Consider the following 15004-nt stretch of genomic DNA (forward strand, 5'->3'; position numbering starts at 1 on the left):
GTCACTGGGATTCCCGTCGGTCTGAACATGTGAGCCGTGCTCCGTCGTTTACACCAGGGCTGTGGAGTCGGCACAAAAATCATCCGACTCCAACTCTGACTCCTCAGTTTATGAAACCACCGACTCCAAGTACCCAAAAGGACTCCGACTCCACAGCATTGGTTTACACTTGAATGCCTTGCCGTAGACTTGCATTACCGCATACCTGTGTGGTAGGCATGGATCATACGGTAACGCACTGTTGACTTTGTGACAGCATTGCAGCGATACGACTACTTCTGTCACATCACATTTAGGGGTTGATTCACTAAGACAAATAGTATGCCTTATCAGAGCTAACACACCTTATCTGAGTTAACGTGCCTTGTCAGAGTAACAGAGAGTGCTACAAACTTATGCCTGCTAACTAGCAATGACGAGAGCTCCACTCATCCTGCCCTGTCCCCCTGCGGGTCCAATCACTTTAAAGGACATTATACCTGCACTTTGATTGGGGCTGCCTGTCAAGTGACAGGCAGCCTATTGGGCCAATCAAAGTGCGGGGATAATGTCCTTTACAGTGATTGGACCGGCAGGGGCTCAGGGCAGGATGAGTGGAGCTCTCGTCATTGGCAATTAGCAGGCATAAGTTCCTAGCGCTCGCTATGCTACTCTGATATGGCATGTTAACTCTGATAAGGAGTGGTAACTATGATAAGGTGTGTTAACTCTGGTAAGGCATGTTATTTGTCTTAGTGAATCAAGCCCTTAGTGTGTAAGTAAGTCTATATAAACTTACATTGACTTAGTGGCAAAATAGCTTACCACAATGCCACTGTGTAAAAGGGCCCTGAAACTAATATTTGGGCTTAGTTTCAGGAATGCTGGCTAGATTCCAAAGTTTCCTATACGGAACCCAACGTGAGAGGGATACAGAGGCAGACATACGGATTTGTTTTTTAACCACTTCAGCCCACAGTGTTGTTTCATTATATGCATCCGAGCAACTTCCACCTCCTTTTTATTTCACCAATAACTTTATCACTACTAATCACAATGAAATGATCTACAATGGCTTGCAAAAGTATTCGGCCCCCTTGAAGTTTGTCACATTGCTGCCACAAACATGAATCAACTTTATTGGAATTCCACGTGAAAGACCAATACAAAGTGCTGTACACGTGAGAAGTGGAACGAAAATCATGCATGATTCCAAACATTTTTTACAAATAAATAACTGCAAAGTGGGGTGTGTGTAATTATTCGGCCCCCTTTGGTCTGAATGCAGTCAGTTGCCCATAGACGTTGCCTGATAGGTGCACTCTATTTAGTCATTAGCACTCGTGTATAATCTAATGTCAGTACAAGTACAGCTGCTCTGTGACGGACTCAGAGGTTGTCTAAGAGAATATTGGGAGCAACAACACCGTGAAGTCCAAAGAACACACAAGACAGGTCAGGGATAAAGTTATTGAGAAATTTAAAGCAGGCTTAGGCTACAAAAAGATTTCCAAAGCCTTGAACATCCCACAGAGCACTGTTCAAGCGATCATTCAGAAATGGAAGGAGTATGGCACAACTGTAAACCTACCAAGACAAAGCCGTCCACCTAAACTCACAGGCCGAACAAGGAGATCGCTGATCAGAAATGCAGTCAAGAGGCCCATGGTGACTCTGGACGAGCTGCAGAGATCTACAGCTCAGGTGCGGGAATCTGTCCATAGGACAACTATTAGTCGTGCACTGCACAAAGTTGGCTCTTATGGAAGAGTGACAAGAAGAAAGCCATCCCGACTGTCAAATTTAGTGGCAGCATCATGCTCTGGGGCTGCTTCTCTTCAGCAGGGACAGGAAAGCTGGTCAAAGTTGATAGGAAGATGGATGGAGCCAAATACAGGGCAATCTTGTAAGAAAACCTCTTGGAGTCTGCAAAAGACTTAAGACTGAGGCGGAGGTTCACCTAGCAGGACAACAACCCTAAACATAAAGCCAGGGCAACAATGGAATGGTTTAAAACAAAACATATCCATGTGTTAGAATGGCCCAGTCAAAGTCCAGATCTAAATCCAATCGAGAATCTGTGGCAAGATCTGAAAACTGCTGTTCACAAACGCTGTCCATCTAATCTGACGGAGCTGGAGCTGTTTTGCAAAGAAGAATGGGCAAGGATTTCAGTCTCTAGATGTGCAAAGCTGGTAGAGACATACCCTAAAAGACTGGCAGCTGTAATTGCAGCAAAAGGTGGTTCTACAAAGTATTGACTCAAGGGGCTGAATAATTACGCACACCCCACTTTGCAGTTATTGATTTGTAAAAAAGTTTTGGAATCAGGTATGATTTTCGTTCCACTTCTAACGTGTTCACCACTTTGTATTGGTCTTTCATGCGGAATTCCAATAAAATTGATTCATGTTTGTGGCAGTAATGTGACAAAATGTGGAAACCGTCAAGGGGGCCGAATACTTTTGCAAGCCATTGTATATCTCATTTTTTCCGCCACCATTTAGGCTTTCTTTGGGTGGTACATTAGACTAAGAAGTATTTTATTCTAAATCCATAAAAGGAAGATTAAGAAAGAAATGGAAACAATTCATTATTTCTCAGTTTTTGGCCATGCCATTATAGTTTTACATAAATACATAATTAAAATTCATGTATTTTATTTGCCAATTTGTCCCGGTTATCACACCGTTTAAATTATGTCCCTATCACAATTTATGGCGCCGATATTTTATTTGGAAATAAAGGTGCATTTTTTTAATTTGCGTGCATCACTTTTTACAAGCCTATAATTTAAAAAATTATATTAACATATTCTCTTGACATGCATATTTAAAGTTCAGACCCTTAGTTAACTATTTATGTTTTTTTTTTTGTTTGTTTTATTGTAATTTTTTTTTAATTTAAAAATATTATTTGGGTAATTTTTGGTGTGGGAGGTAGACAGCAAAATTTAAATGTAATAATGTATTTATTTATAAAAAAAAAAAAAAAAATGTATGTGGGTGATGTTTTTATTTTGCTACAGTCAAAAAGTCCTGGAAGAGAACAATCTCGCTTCCAGGAACTAGAATGAGGACGGGAAACTTTTTTTTACTCAGAAAGACCATGGCCTCTGATAAGAGGCTGTCGGTTTTTCTGCAGGGGACTTAGATCGATGAATGGGAACTATATATAACTAGATTGGATCATTAGTGGCCACCTTAAGGCCTCTTTTCCACAACCTGTTGTGTGAGTTTGAAAGGCATTTCACTGCTTATCAACTGCTCACTGTTGCCTGGTGACTGCTTTCTGCTGACTGGTGGTAACTGTTCACTGCTGTCTGGTAATTGCTTGCTGAGCACACAGCTCAACCATCTGTGGAAAAGAGGCCTATGGCCACGTACACACATCAGACCATAGTCTTTTGAAAATGAAAGATCATAGACCAATCTTACCACCCTTCATGTAGTATGAGAGCCATACTCTACACAGTCTTTTCTATGGAGCTGAACTCCACATCAGAAAAAAATCTTTGCAAGATGCTGCACACACAGATGCTGTACAGACACAAAAGATCAGTATCTGCAAAAGATCTGTTCCTGCCAAAAATCCATTCCTGCAAATTGCAATGATAGTCTATGAGATCTGCAGATCATCATACACACATGATTTAACTGACATTCATCTGCAGATCAGATCCACCAGGATGGATTTTCAGATCTGCAGATGATTGCTTGATCTGCAGATGAATGTCAGTTAAATAATGTGTGTATGATGATCTGCAGATCTCATAGACTATCATTGCAATTTGCAGGAATGGATTTTTGGCAGGAACAGATCTTTTGCAGATACTGATCTTTTGTGTCTGTACAGCATCTTTGTGTGCAGCATCTTGCAAAGATTTCTTTCTGATGTGGAGTTCAGCTCCATAGAAAAGACTGTGTAGAGTATGGCTCTCATACTACATGAAGGGTGGTAAGATTGGTCTGTGATCTTTCATTTTCCAAAGACTATGGTCTGATGTGTGTATGAGCCTTAAGTGTGCTCCTAGCCTCTGTCTCTTAAAGAGACTCCGTAACAAAAATTGCATCCTGTTTTTTATCATCCTACAAGTTCCAAAAGCTATTCTAATGTTTTCTGGCTTACTGCAGCACGTTCTACTATCACCATCTCTGTAATAAATCAACTTATCTCTCTCTTGTCAGACTTGTCAGCCTGTGTCTGGAAGGCTGCCAAGTTCTTCAGTGTTGTGGTTCTGTCATGCATCTCCCCCCTCCAGGCCCCTCTCTGCACACTGCCTGTGTATTATTTAGATTAGGGCAGCTGCTCTCTTCTCTCTTATCTTTTACAAGCTGGATAAATCCTCCTCTGAGCTGGCTGGGCTTTCACATACTGATGAATTACATACAGGCAGAGCTGTCTGCACTCTGCAGGAAGAAACAGCCTGACACTTCAGTGGAAGATAGTTGAAGGGGGAAAGAAACACACAAATGATCTCTTGAGATTCAAAAGGAAGGGTGTATACAGCCTGCTTGTGTATGAATGTATTTTCTATGTGTGGACATACTGTACATCAACCTACTTCCTGTTTTGGTGGCCATTTTGTTTGTTTATAAACAAACTTTTTAAAACTGTTTTTAACCACTTTTAATGCGGCGGGGAGCAGCGAAATTGTGTCAGAGGGTAATAGGAGATGTCCCTTAACACACTGGTATGTTTACTTTTGTGCGATTTTAACAATACAGATTCTCTTTAAGGCTCATACACACATCAGACTATAGTCTTTGGAAAAAGAAAGATCACAGACCAATCTTACCCCCTTCCATGTAGTATGAGAGCCATACCTACACAGTCTATTCTATGGAGCTGAACTCCCTATCAGAAAAAAATCTTTGCAAGATGCTGCACACAGATACTGTAGACATTCAAAAGATCAGTGTCTGCAAAAGATCTGTTCCTGCAAAATGCATTCATAGTCTATGATATCTGCAGATCCTCATACACACCTTGTTTAACAGACATTAATCTGCAGATCAGATCCACCAGGATGGATCTTCAGATCTGCAGATGATTGTCAGTTAAACAAGGTGTGTATGATGATCTGCAGATCTCATAGACTATGAATGCGTTTAGCAGGAATGGATCTTTGGCAGGAACGGATCTTTTGCAGATACTGATCTTTTGTGTCTGTACAGCATCTGTGTGTGCAGCATCCTGCAAAGATTTTTTTCTGATGTGGAGTTCAGCTCCATAGAAAAGACTGTGTAGAGTATGGCTCTCATACTACATGAAGGGTGGTAAGATTGGTCTGTGATCTTTCATTTTCCAAAGACTATAGTCTGATGTGTGTATGAGCCTTTATTATATTAGCAACAGGTGAAGTTCGAAAAATTTGAATATCATGCAAAAGTCCATTTATTTCAGTAATTCAACTTAAAAAGGTGAACTTATATGAAATAGACTCAGTGTTCTCCCCAGGACTAATCAAGTGGGCGGGCCGCCCGGCTGGTTTTGAAACCCCGCCCGCCTGTTTTGAACCCATCAGGCATCATTTTTTTCATAGTATTTTAATCTGCGCGTCGATCCTCCAGAAAAATGGCGGCCGCGCAGCCTGGAGCCGGGGACACTTTTTAGTGTAGTAAGCTCCTCTCCCAGTCTCGCAGTGATGCGTGAACTGGGCGGGATGAGTCAGCGTCCCCCACCAATCAAGGCGCGTCTGTATCCCCCACCGGCCAATAGAAGGCTGCCTCGCTACGGACCCGCTCGCGGTGGTTGGCTTGGCACGCATGCCGCTTGCTGGCAGAGAAGGATGGAGGAATCTGGGCAATCAGCAGGGCTTTGGAGGAATCCGGATGGAGGAATCCGGGCTATCAGTGTACTGCAGCCTGCCTGACATCGGGTGCAGAAGCTGGGGGAGACCTTCGGGAAGCAGCGGAGGATTTCACAGCATACAATGTGAGGAGCAACCTGCTGCCATGCTAACCGAGAGGGAGGAGGGGACCTACCTACAAACTCACACACCCCACTAGCCACCAGACTGACCTACTTTGCCACCACCCACCCCACTAGCCACCAGCTTGACTTTCTTTGCCCCCCCACCAACCCCATTAGCAACCAGCCTTACCTACTTTGTCACCCACCCACCCACCCCACTAGCCTCCAGCCTGACCTACTTTGCCTCCCACCCACCCCACTAGCCACCAGCCTGACCTACTTTGCCACCCTCCCACCCCACAAGCCACCAGCCTGACCTACTTTGCCACCCACCCACCCCACTAGCCTCCAGCCTGACCTACTTTGCCTCCTACCCACCCCACTAGCCACCAGCCTGACCTACTTTGCCACCCACCCCACTAGCCACCAGCCTGAATTACTTTGCTACCCACCACCCCACTAGCCACCAGCCTGTATTACTTTGCTACCCACCCACCCCACTAGCCACCAACCTGACCTACTTTGCCTCCCACCCACCCCACTAGCCTGACCTACTTTGCCACCCTCCCACCCCACTAGCCACCAGCCTGACCTACTTTGCCTCCTACCCACCCACTAGCCACCAGCCTGACCTACTTTTCCACCCACCCACCCCACAAGCCTGACCTACTTTGCCACCCTCCCACCCCACTAGCCACCATTCTGACCTACTTAGCCACCCACCCACCCCACTAGCCACCAGCCTGACCTACTTTGCCACCCACCCCACTAGCCACCAGCCTGACCTACTTTGCCACTCACCCACCCCACTAGCCACCAGCCTGAATTACTTTGCTACCCACCACCCCACTAGCCACCAACCTGAACTATTTTGCCACCCACCCCACTAGCCTCCTACCCACCCACTAGCCACCAGCCTGACCTACTTTGCCTCCCACCCACCCCACTAGCCACCAGCCTGACCTACTTTGCCTCCCACCCACCCCACTAGCCACCAGCCTGACCTACTTTGCCTCCCACCCACCCCACTAGCCACCAGCCTGACCTACTTTGCTACCCACCACCCCACTAGCCTCCAGCCTTACCTACTTTGCCACCCACCCACCCCACTAGCCACCAGCCTGACCTACTTTGCCACCCACCCCACTAGCCTGACCTACTTTGCCACCCACCCCACTAGCCTCCAGCCTGACCTACTTTGCCATCCACCCAACCAACTAGCCACCAGCCTTACCTACTTTGCCACCCACCCCACTAGCCGCCAGCCTTACCTACTTTGCCACCCACCCCACGAACAACCAGCCTGACCTACCTACCTACCCATACCACTAGGCAGCAGCCTTGCATACCTACCTACCCCACTAGCGGGCAGCCTGACCTACCTAACAGACTAGCCCACTCCACTAGCCATCAGCCTGACCTACATTTGACATTGGGGTAATCGTTTCTGCATTTAACATTTTTAATAATTATTTATGGATTGTACATTTTGAGTAATGGTTTATGGATTGGACATTTTGAGTAATGGTTTATGGATTGGACATTTTGAGTAATGGTTTATGGATTGGACATTTTGAGTAATGGTTTATGGATTTTATATGTGGCATAATGTCTGTTCTATTGTGTCTGATTCTGATTCTTGCTAGTACTGAGTTAGACCCCTTTTTGCTTTTAGAACCACCTTCATTCTTTGAGACATTCCTCAGATTTCTGTCATATTGGCATGATCGCATCATGAGACCACCACACCTTGAGGGAAATGCTACGCTGCATTTTTATGGACAATTTGCCTGCGTTTTGTGGAAAAAAAATTAGGGCTCTTTTGCATTACATTGCTACATCACAGTTAGCTACGCCCTGTCATGGGCACGCCCATTTTCTGACACGTCATGGCCACGCCCATTTTATGCCACCCGGCTACTTTTTCATGCCACCCGGCTGGAAAAAAATTCTGGGGAGAACACTGTAGACTCATTAATGCAAAGCAAGATATTTCAAGCCTTAGGCTGGTTTCACAGTGGGACGTTAAAGTCCCACGTTACAGCAGCCAGTAACGCAGCCTAACTCACAGCACTGTAAAATCAATGTGCTGTTCACAGTGCCCACGTTGCGTTACATAGTAACGCAGCACATTTAAGTGCTGCATGCTGTACATTATACTGGGCTAAGCAGCGTTAGACTGCACATGCTCAGTAATGTTGGAGGAGGAGGTCTCCCCTCCTCCTCCGCGGCCAGCCACATGGCTAATTAATATTCACTGCACTGTGGTGACTCCTGGTGGGACTGTAGTGTTGTCCGGATCATGAACGAATCGTTCATTTGATCTGGATCTTTTTTGTGAGTCGAATCATCCGGATCATCACAATGAAAGATTCGGTTCACAGTGGATGTAAAAACAGGATACAAAAAAAGAGAAAAAAAGAGTACCCCCATAAGCAGCACCAGACTAATAATAATATTCAAATAGTATAAATCTTTATTATTCTTCAAAAACCATCAAAAATTCATAAAATCAATTAAAAAAACGTCACGACATGTGACCAACAGGGTCTCTCGCCCACATAATACAATAGTATAATAATACAACAACTGGCGTCTGAAGATTATAAGACTATAGAAAACAACGTAAAAAAAAAACTAATTAATAATATTGTGTTTCAGATAAATTGATTGGAAAGTACACACCCACATAAATATTGAATAAAGATTAGACCAACGAAAATGGTGGTCCAGATATAGAAACAATATAAGAATATATACTGTACTGTATATGCGTGCACACACAATCAATACTTAAAGTGCATAATGAATGTGCATAATAAAGTACATAACGATAATGGCAATTGATGACCTATAAAGGTAATAGATAAGGTGCTAGGTGCAAAGCAATGAAAAAGTGAGGTAGGTGGAACTTACGCAGCGATAGCAGCAAAAACGGCAATCCAAGCGACCAGATGAGGGAAGAGAGACACCTGGGGGACAGCCTTAGTACACCACGCGGGCTCAACCCTCTTCAGAAGAATTATTGATTAGGTGTTTATTTATGTTGTTTTCTATAGTCTTATAATCTTCAGACGCCAGTTGTTGTATTATTATACTATTGTATTATATGTACATTATGTGGACGAGAGACCCTGTTGGTCACATGTCGTGACGTTTTTAATTGATTTTATGAATTTTTGATGGTTTTTGAAGAATAATAAAGATTTATACTGTTTGAATATTATTATTAGTCTGGTGCTGCTTATGGGCGTACTCTTTTCTCTTTTTTGTATGCTATTTAGCGCTTGTCCCCTCCTTAGCACATTCTAATTTTGGTATTATCATTTGTTTATTAATTTCTGCATGGTGCTGGTTCCAATTCTGATGAGTACATTTTGATGTAAAAACAGGAACATACAGAATGTACAGTGCAGGGAAAGTCCTGTCCTGCTAATCATTTCACCCAGTCTGCTTCCCTAGTAAAATTATTCAAATGATTCGGTTCAAAGATCTGGATCTTTTCAATGATCCGATTCAAATGATCCGAATCCTTAAAAAGATCGGGACTTCCTATCACTAACCTGGAGCGGCTGCTTTAAAAGCTGCATAACGCGGCTCAATCTGACGTCCAACTTCAACACCACCATGCGTTGCATTGCGTTAGGGGCACGTTATGCGACCTTAACGTCCCCTAAAACGCAACGTCTTGGTGGGAAAGTAGCCTTAAAGGGAAAGTCCACGCAATATAAAAAAATGAGTTTCACTTACCTGGGGCTTCTACCAGCCCCATGCAGCCATCCTGTGCTCTCGTAGTCACTCACTGCTGCTCCAGTCCCCCACTGGCAGCTTGCCGACCTCGGAGGTCGGCAGGCCGCATTGCGTACATTTTTACGCATTCCCGCTAGTGCAGGGATATTAACACATACATTTTTACGCATTCCCGCTAGTGCAGGAATATTAACACATACATGTTCACGCGTTACTTGTTCAATGCGCAAAAGGAAAGGAAAGCCAGGGCTTTCAGCTTTCCAAAAATGGTTAGATCGTGGTAAGGCAGCAAATAGAACTTTTACAAGAAGCTGCCAAACTCTGCAGACGGGATAATACGCAAGTACCCTTTTTTATGTACAGTTAAAGAGGAACTGTAACAAAAATCTTAAAATTTAAAACACATACAAATAAGAACATTTTTCAAGAGTAAAATGAGCCATAAATGACTTTTCTCCTATGTTGTTGTCACTTACAGTAGGTAGTAGAAATCTGATATTACTGACAGGTTTTAGGCTAGTCCATCTCTTCATGGGGGATTCTCAGCATGGCCTCTATTCTTTATAAAGACATTCCCTGAAAAAGACTTATACAGTGATGCTGGCCAGCCTCCCTGCTCACGGACCAACTGCCATTCACGAAGTGCTTTTAAAAATAAAGAAAACCCTGAGAACCCCCATGAGAAGATGGGCTAGTCCACAATCTGTAGGTAATGTCAGTTTTCTACTACTTACTGTAAGGGCCCGTTTCCACTTGTGCAGTGCGATTCGCCGTGGGAAAAATTATGCGAATTTTCATGCAAATACGCATGATGTATGCGAATTTAACCATGGCAGTGCCTGTGTGCTTTTCCATTGATTCCGTGCGAATTTGCATGAAAATTCGCATACCAAAACCGCATGCAAATTCCCTATTAAATACATTGTATGCGAATCGCATAGCGGTATGCGGTATTCGAATTCTGATGGCTCTGCCGTGCAGATTTGTTCTGCACAGAAAAACGCACAGAAATCCTGACAAGTGGAAACAGTCCCACCCACTTGTATTGTCTATGCGAATCTGCATGCAGGAAACTCATGCAGATTCGCTCTAGTGGAAATGGGCCCATAGAGACAGCAACATAGGAGAAAAGTAATTTATGGCTCATTTTACTCTGGAAGAAATGTACTTTTTTGTATGTTTATATGTACTTTAAATTTTAAGATTTTCGCAACAGAGGTCATTTAATGTTCCCTTTATGTAGTCTCTAAGGCCTGGGACCCACTAGCAGTGCTTTACTAAGCACTTGTGATTTGTAAAGCTCTTGCTAATATAATGCTATGGGAGATCTGTCATTTTTTCTTTTAACCTCCCTGGCGTTCTATTAAAATCGCCAGGGAGGCTGCGGGAGGGTTTTTTTTTTTATAAAAAAAAAAAACTATTTCATGCAGCCAACTGAAAGTTGGCTGCGAGAAAGCCCACTAGAGGGCGCTCCGGAAGCGTCATTCTGATCGCCTCCGGCGCCCAGAATAAACAAGGAAGGCCGCAATGAGCAGCCTTCCTTGTTTTGCTTCCCTCGTCGCCATAGCGACGAGCGGAGTGACGTCATGGACGTCAGCCGCCTCCGATCCAGCCCTTAGCGCTGGCCGGAACTATTTGTTCCGGCTGCGCAGGGCTCGGGTGGCTGGGGGGACCCTCTTTTGCCGCTGCTCGCGGCGGATCGCCGCAGAGCGGCGGCGATCAGGCAGCACACGCGGCTGGCAAAGTGCCGGCTGCGTGTGCTGCTTTTTATTTGGTAAAAATCGGCCCAGCAGGGCCTGAGCGGCGACCTCCGGTGGTAATGGACGTGTATACTCGTCCATACCGCCAAGGAGGTTTTTAAAGAGAACCCGAGGTGGGATTTAATTAGGTTAGTGGGGCACAGAGGCTGGTTGGGCACACTAACACCAGCCTCTGTTGCCCCATGGTGTGCCTCCAGGACCCCCTTGCGCGCCGCTATACCCCCCGCAGTGCTGGCGACTTGCAGCGCCAGCACAGTGTTTACCTATGCCTGTTAGCGCCGCTCCCCCGTATCGGCGGTGCCCGCCCACGTCCCTTCCCTCCCGCTGATTAGAGGGAAGTGACGCGGGCGGGTAGCGCCGATACGGAGGAGGCGGGGGAGCAGCGCTAACAGACAGGCATAGGTAAGTATTGTGCTGGCGACACGCTGTGTGTCACTAGCACTGCGGAGGAGATAGCGGCGCGCAGGGGGGTCCTGGAGGCACAACATGGGGCAACAGAGGCTGGTGTTAGTGTGCACAACCAGCCTCTGTGCCCCACTAGCATAATTAAATCCCACCTCGGGTTCTCTTTAATGCTATGGGAAGACAAGTGCACGTTGCAGAATTATTCCGCACGTCACCTCATTGCCCATACAATATACAGTTCTATGGGGCTGTTCACAGTACTGCATTGTAACGGGTCATGCTATATTAACTTGCTGCATGCAGGCTTTGCATTAAAGTCTATGTCCAGTCTCCATTGCAGTTCACACACATTATAACACACGCGTTATGCAACTCACAACTGTGAACCTAGCCTGAAAGAGGTTGGCAGAACCGCCAAGAAACTAGTACTGTTGGTTCCTTTAGGGTAGGAACACACTAGGCAGAAACACTAGTGTTGCGGAAACGTACACAATGCAAGTCACTGGGCCGCAAGAAAAAACGCATGTTAGCGGTTCTGAAATGTGCATTTTTTTTAAAAAACGCTGGTCTTGCTGCATATTTTTCCAAAACGCATCTAAAGCGCACATAATGAAAGTCAATGGTGAGGCAGAGGTATTGTGTTTATGCGTTTTGTATGCTTTAAAAAAAACAAAAAAACAAAAAACAAGTCTAATGATGCATTTCCGCTTCCTGTTGACTTCCAAGTGATTTGCATAAAACGCAATACAAAAAGCATGCAAAACACATAAAAAAAAATAAATATGTAATTCACATATGCAAACAAATTAAAATGTACGCAGAACGCATGAAAAATGCATGCGTGGAACAAAAACAAACCCGCATATGCAGCAAAATGCTACCTTTCCTGCACATCCTAGTGTGCTCCTACCATGAAAGAAAGAAAGAAAAAAAAATCGAGCTGTTGTCACAGGAATGCGTACATGTAATCGAGACACAAGCAAAAATGGGTGCCAGGTTATAGCAGAATATCAGTATAATTACAGATATTCTACTATTCACAATAAAGGTATGAAAAAAAATGTGCCCAATAAAGATACATTTTTTGCAAACAATAGACTTTCCAATACGATAATTGTGATCAGAAGGAATCAATCAGGCCCATTAATAGAATAAAAAATATATCATAATAGATCATTTCATATAAAGTCACTCAGGCTTATGATGTCGGTACAGAGCAGGGCTGGGCAGTGTGGGGCTGTCAGTGAAGGACAGTGTAGTGCTGTCAGTGCAGAGCTGTGTGGGGCTGTTAGCGCAGGAAGTCGTTGTGCTGTCAGTGCAAAGTAGCGCTGTCAGTGAAGGGCAGTGTGACGCTGTCAGTGCAGTCCAGGCTTATTCTGTCAGTGCAGGGCAGTGTGATCAGGGCAGGGCTGTGCTGTCGGTGCAGAGTAGTGTAGTGCTGTGAGGGCTGGGCAATGCTGTCACAGAGCAGTGTGGGGCTGTCAGTGGAGAGCAAGGTAATGTGGGGCTGTCAGTGCAGAGCAGGGCTGTGGTTTTAGTGCAGAGCATTCAATTGGGCTGTCAGTGCCGAGCAGTACTGTCAGTGCAGGGCAGTGTGGTTTTAGTGCGGAGCATTCCATGGGGAGCATTCAATGGGGCTTTCAGTGCAGAGAAGTACTGTCAGTGCAGGGCAGTGTGGTGCTGTCAGTGCAGGGCAGTGATGTTAGTGCAGGGCAGTGTGGTGCATTCAGTGCAGAGCAGTAAAGGCAGGACAGTGTGGTGCTATAAGTACAGAGCAGTGCTGCCAGTGCAGAGAAGTGTGTTGCTGTTAGTAGAGAGTAAAGCTATCAGTGCAGAGCAGTGATGTCAGTGTAAGGCAGTCTGGTGCTGTCATAGCAGAGCATTGAGGTAAGGGCAATGTGGTGCTGTCAGTGCAGAACGGAGGCTCGGTGCCACAGTGCTTTTACTGCAGAGCAGTCAGTGCAGGGCAGTGTGGTGCTGTCAGTGTAGAGCAGTATGTATGGTGCTGTCAGTGCAGAGCACTCAGTGCAGAGCAGTCTTCTGCTGTCAGTGCAAAGCACTCAGTGCAGAGCAGTCTTCTGCTGTCAGTGCAAAGCAGTCAGTGGAGAGCAGTGTGGTGCTGTCAGTGTAAAGCAGTCAGTGCAGGGCAGTGGGGTGCTGTCAAAGTAGGGCAGTGGGGTGCTGTCAGCGCAGAACAGTGGGGTGCTGTCAGCGCAGAACAGTGGGGTGCTGTCAGCGCAGAACAGTGGGGTGCTGTCAGCGCAGAACAGTGGGGTGCTGTCAGCGCAGAACAGTGGGGTGCTGTCAGCGCAGAACAGTGGGGTGCTGTCAGCGCAGAACAGTGGGGTGCTGTCAGCGCAGAACAGTGGGGTGCTGTCAGCGCAGAACAGTGGGGTGCTGTCAGCGCAGAAAAGCGATGTCAGTGCAAGGCAGTGTGGTGCTGTCATAGCAGAGCATTGAGGTCAGGGCAATGTGGTGCTGTCAGTGCAGAACGGAGGCTCGGTGCCACAGTGCTTTTACTGCAGAGCAGTCAGTGCAGGGCAGTGTGGTGCTGTCAGTGTAAAGCAGTCAGTGCAGGGCAGTGTGGTGCTGTCAATGTAGGGCAGGGAGGTGCTGTCGGTGCAGGGCAGGGAGGTGCTGTCGGTGCAGGGCAGCGTGATGCTGTCGGTGCAGGGCAGCGTGATGCTGTCGGTGCAGGGCAGCGTGATGCTGTCGGTGCAGGGCAGCGTGATGCTGTCGGTGCAGGGCAGCGTGATGCTGTCGGTGCAGGGCAGCGTTCTGCTGTCGGTGCAGGGCAGCGTTCTGCTGTCGGTGCAGGGCAGCGTTCTGCTGTCGGTGCAGGGATGTCAGTGCAGGGCAGTGTTCTGCTGTCAGTGCAGGGATGTCAGTGCAGGGCAGTGTTCTGCTGTCAGTGCAGGGATGTCAGTGCAGGGCAGTGTTCTGCTGTCAGTGCAGGGATGTCAGTGCAGGGCAGTGTTCTGCTGTCAGTGCAGGGATGTCAGTGCAGGGCAGTGTTCTGCTGTCAGTGCAGGGATGTCAGTGCAGGGCAGTGTTCTGCTGTCAGTGCAGGGATGTCAGTGCAGGGCAGTGTTCTGCTGTCAGTGCAGGGATGTCAGTGCAGGGCAGTGTTCTGCTGTCAGTGCAGGGATGTCAGTGCAGGGCAGTGTTCTGCTGTCAGTGCAGGGATGTCAGTG

General features: G+C 46.2%; 1 protein-coding gene across 1 annotated transcript in view; it reads right to left on the reverse strand.

The window, feature by feature from the left end:
- MAP3K3 (mitogen-activated protein kinase kinase kinase 3) overlaps positions 1-15004 on the reverse strand; it is a 71953-nt gene that overhangs the window by 53794 nt on the left and 3155 nt on the right. The gene's annotated exons all lie outside the window — the stretch shown is intronic.

This window comes from Hyperolius riggenbachi, chromosome 12 (assembly GCF_040937935.1).
Source record: "Hyperolius riggenbachi isolate aHypRig1 chromosome 12, aHypRig1.pri, whole genome shotgun sequence".
In the NCBI taxonomy this organism is placed as follows: domain Eukaryota; kingdom Metazoa; phylum Chordata; class Amphibia; order Anura; family Hyperoliidae; genus Hyperolius; species Hyperolius riggenbachi.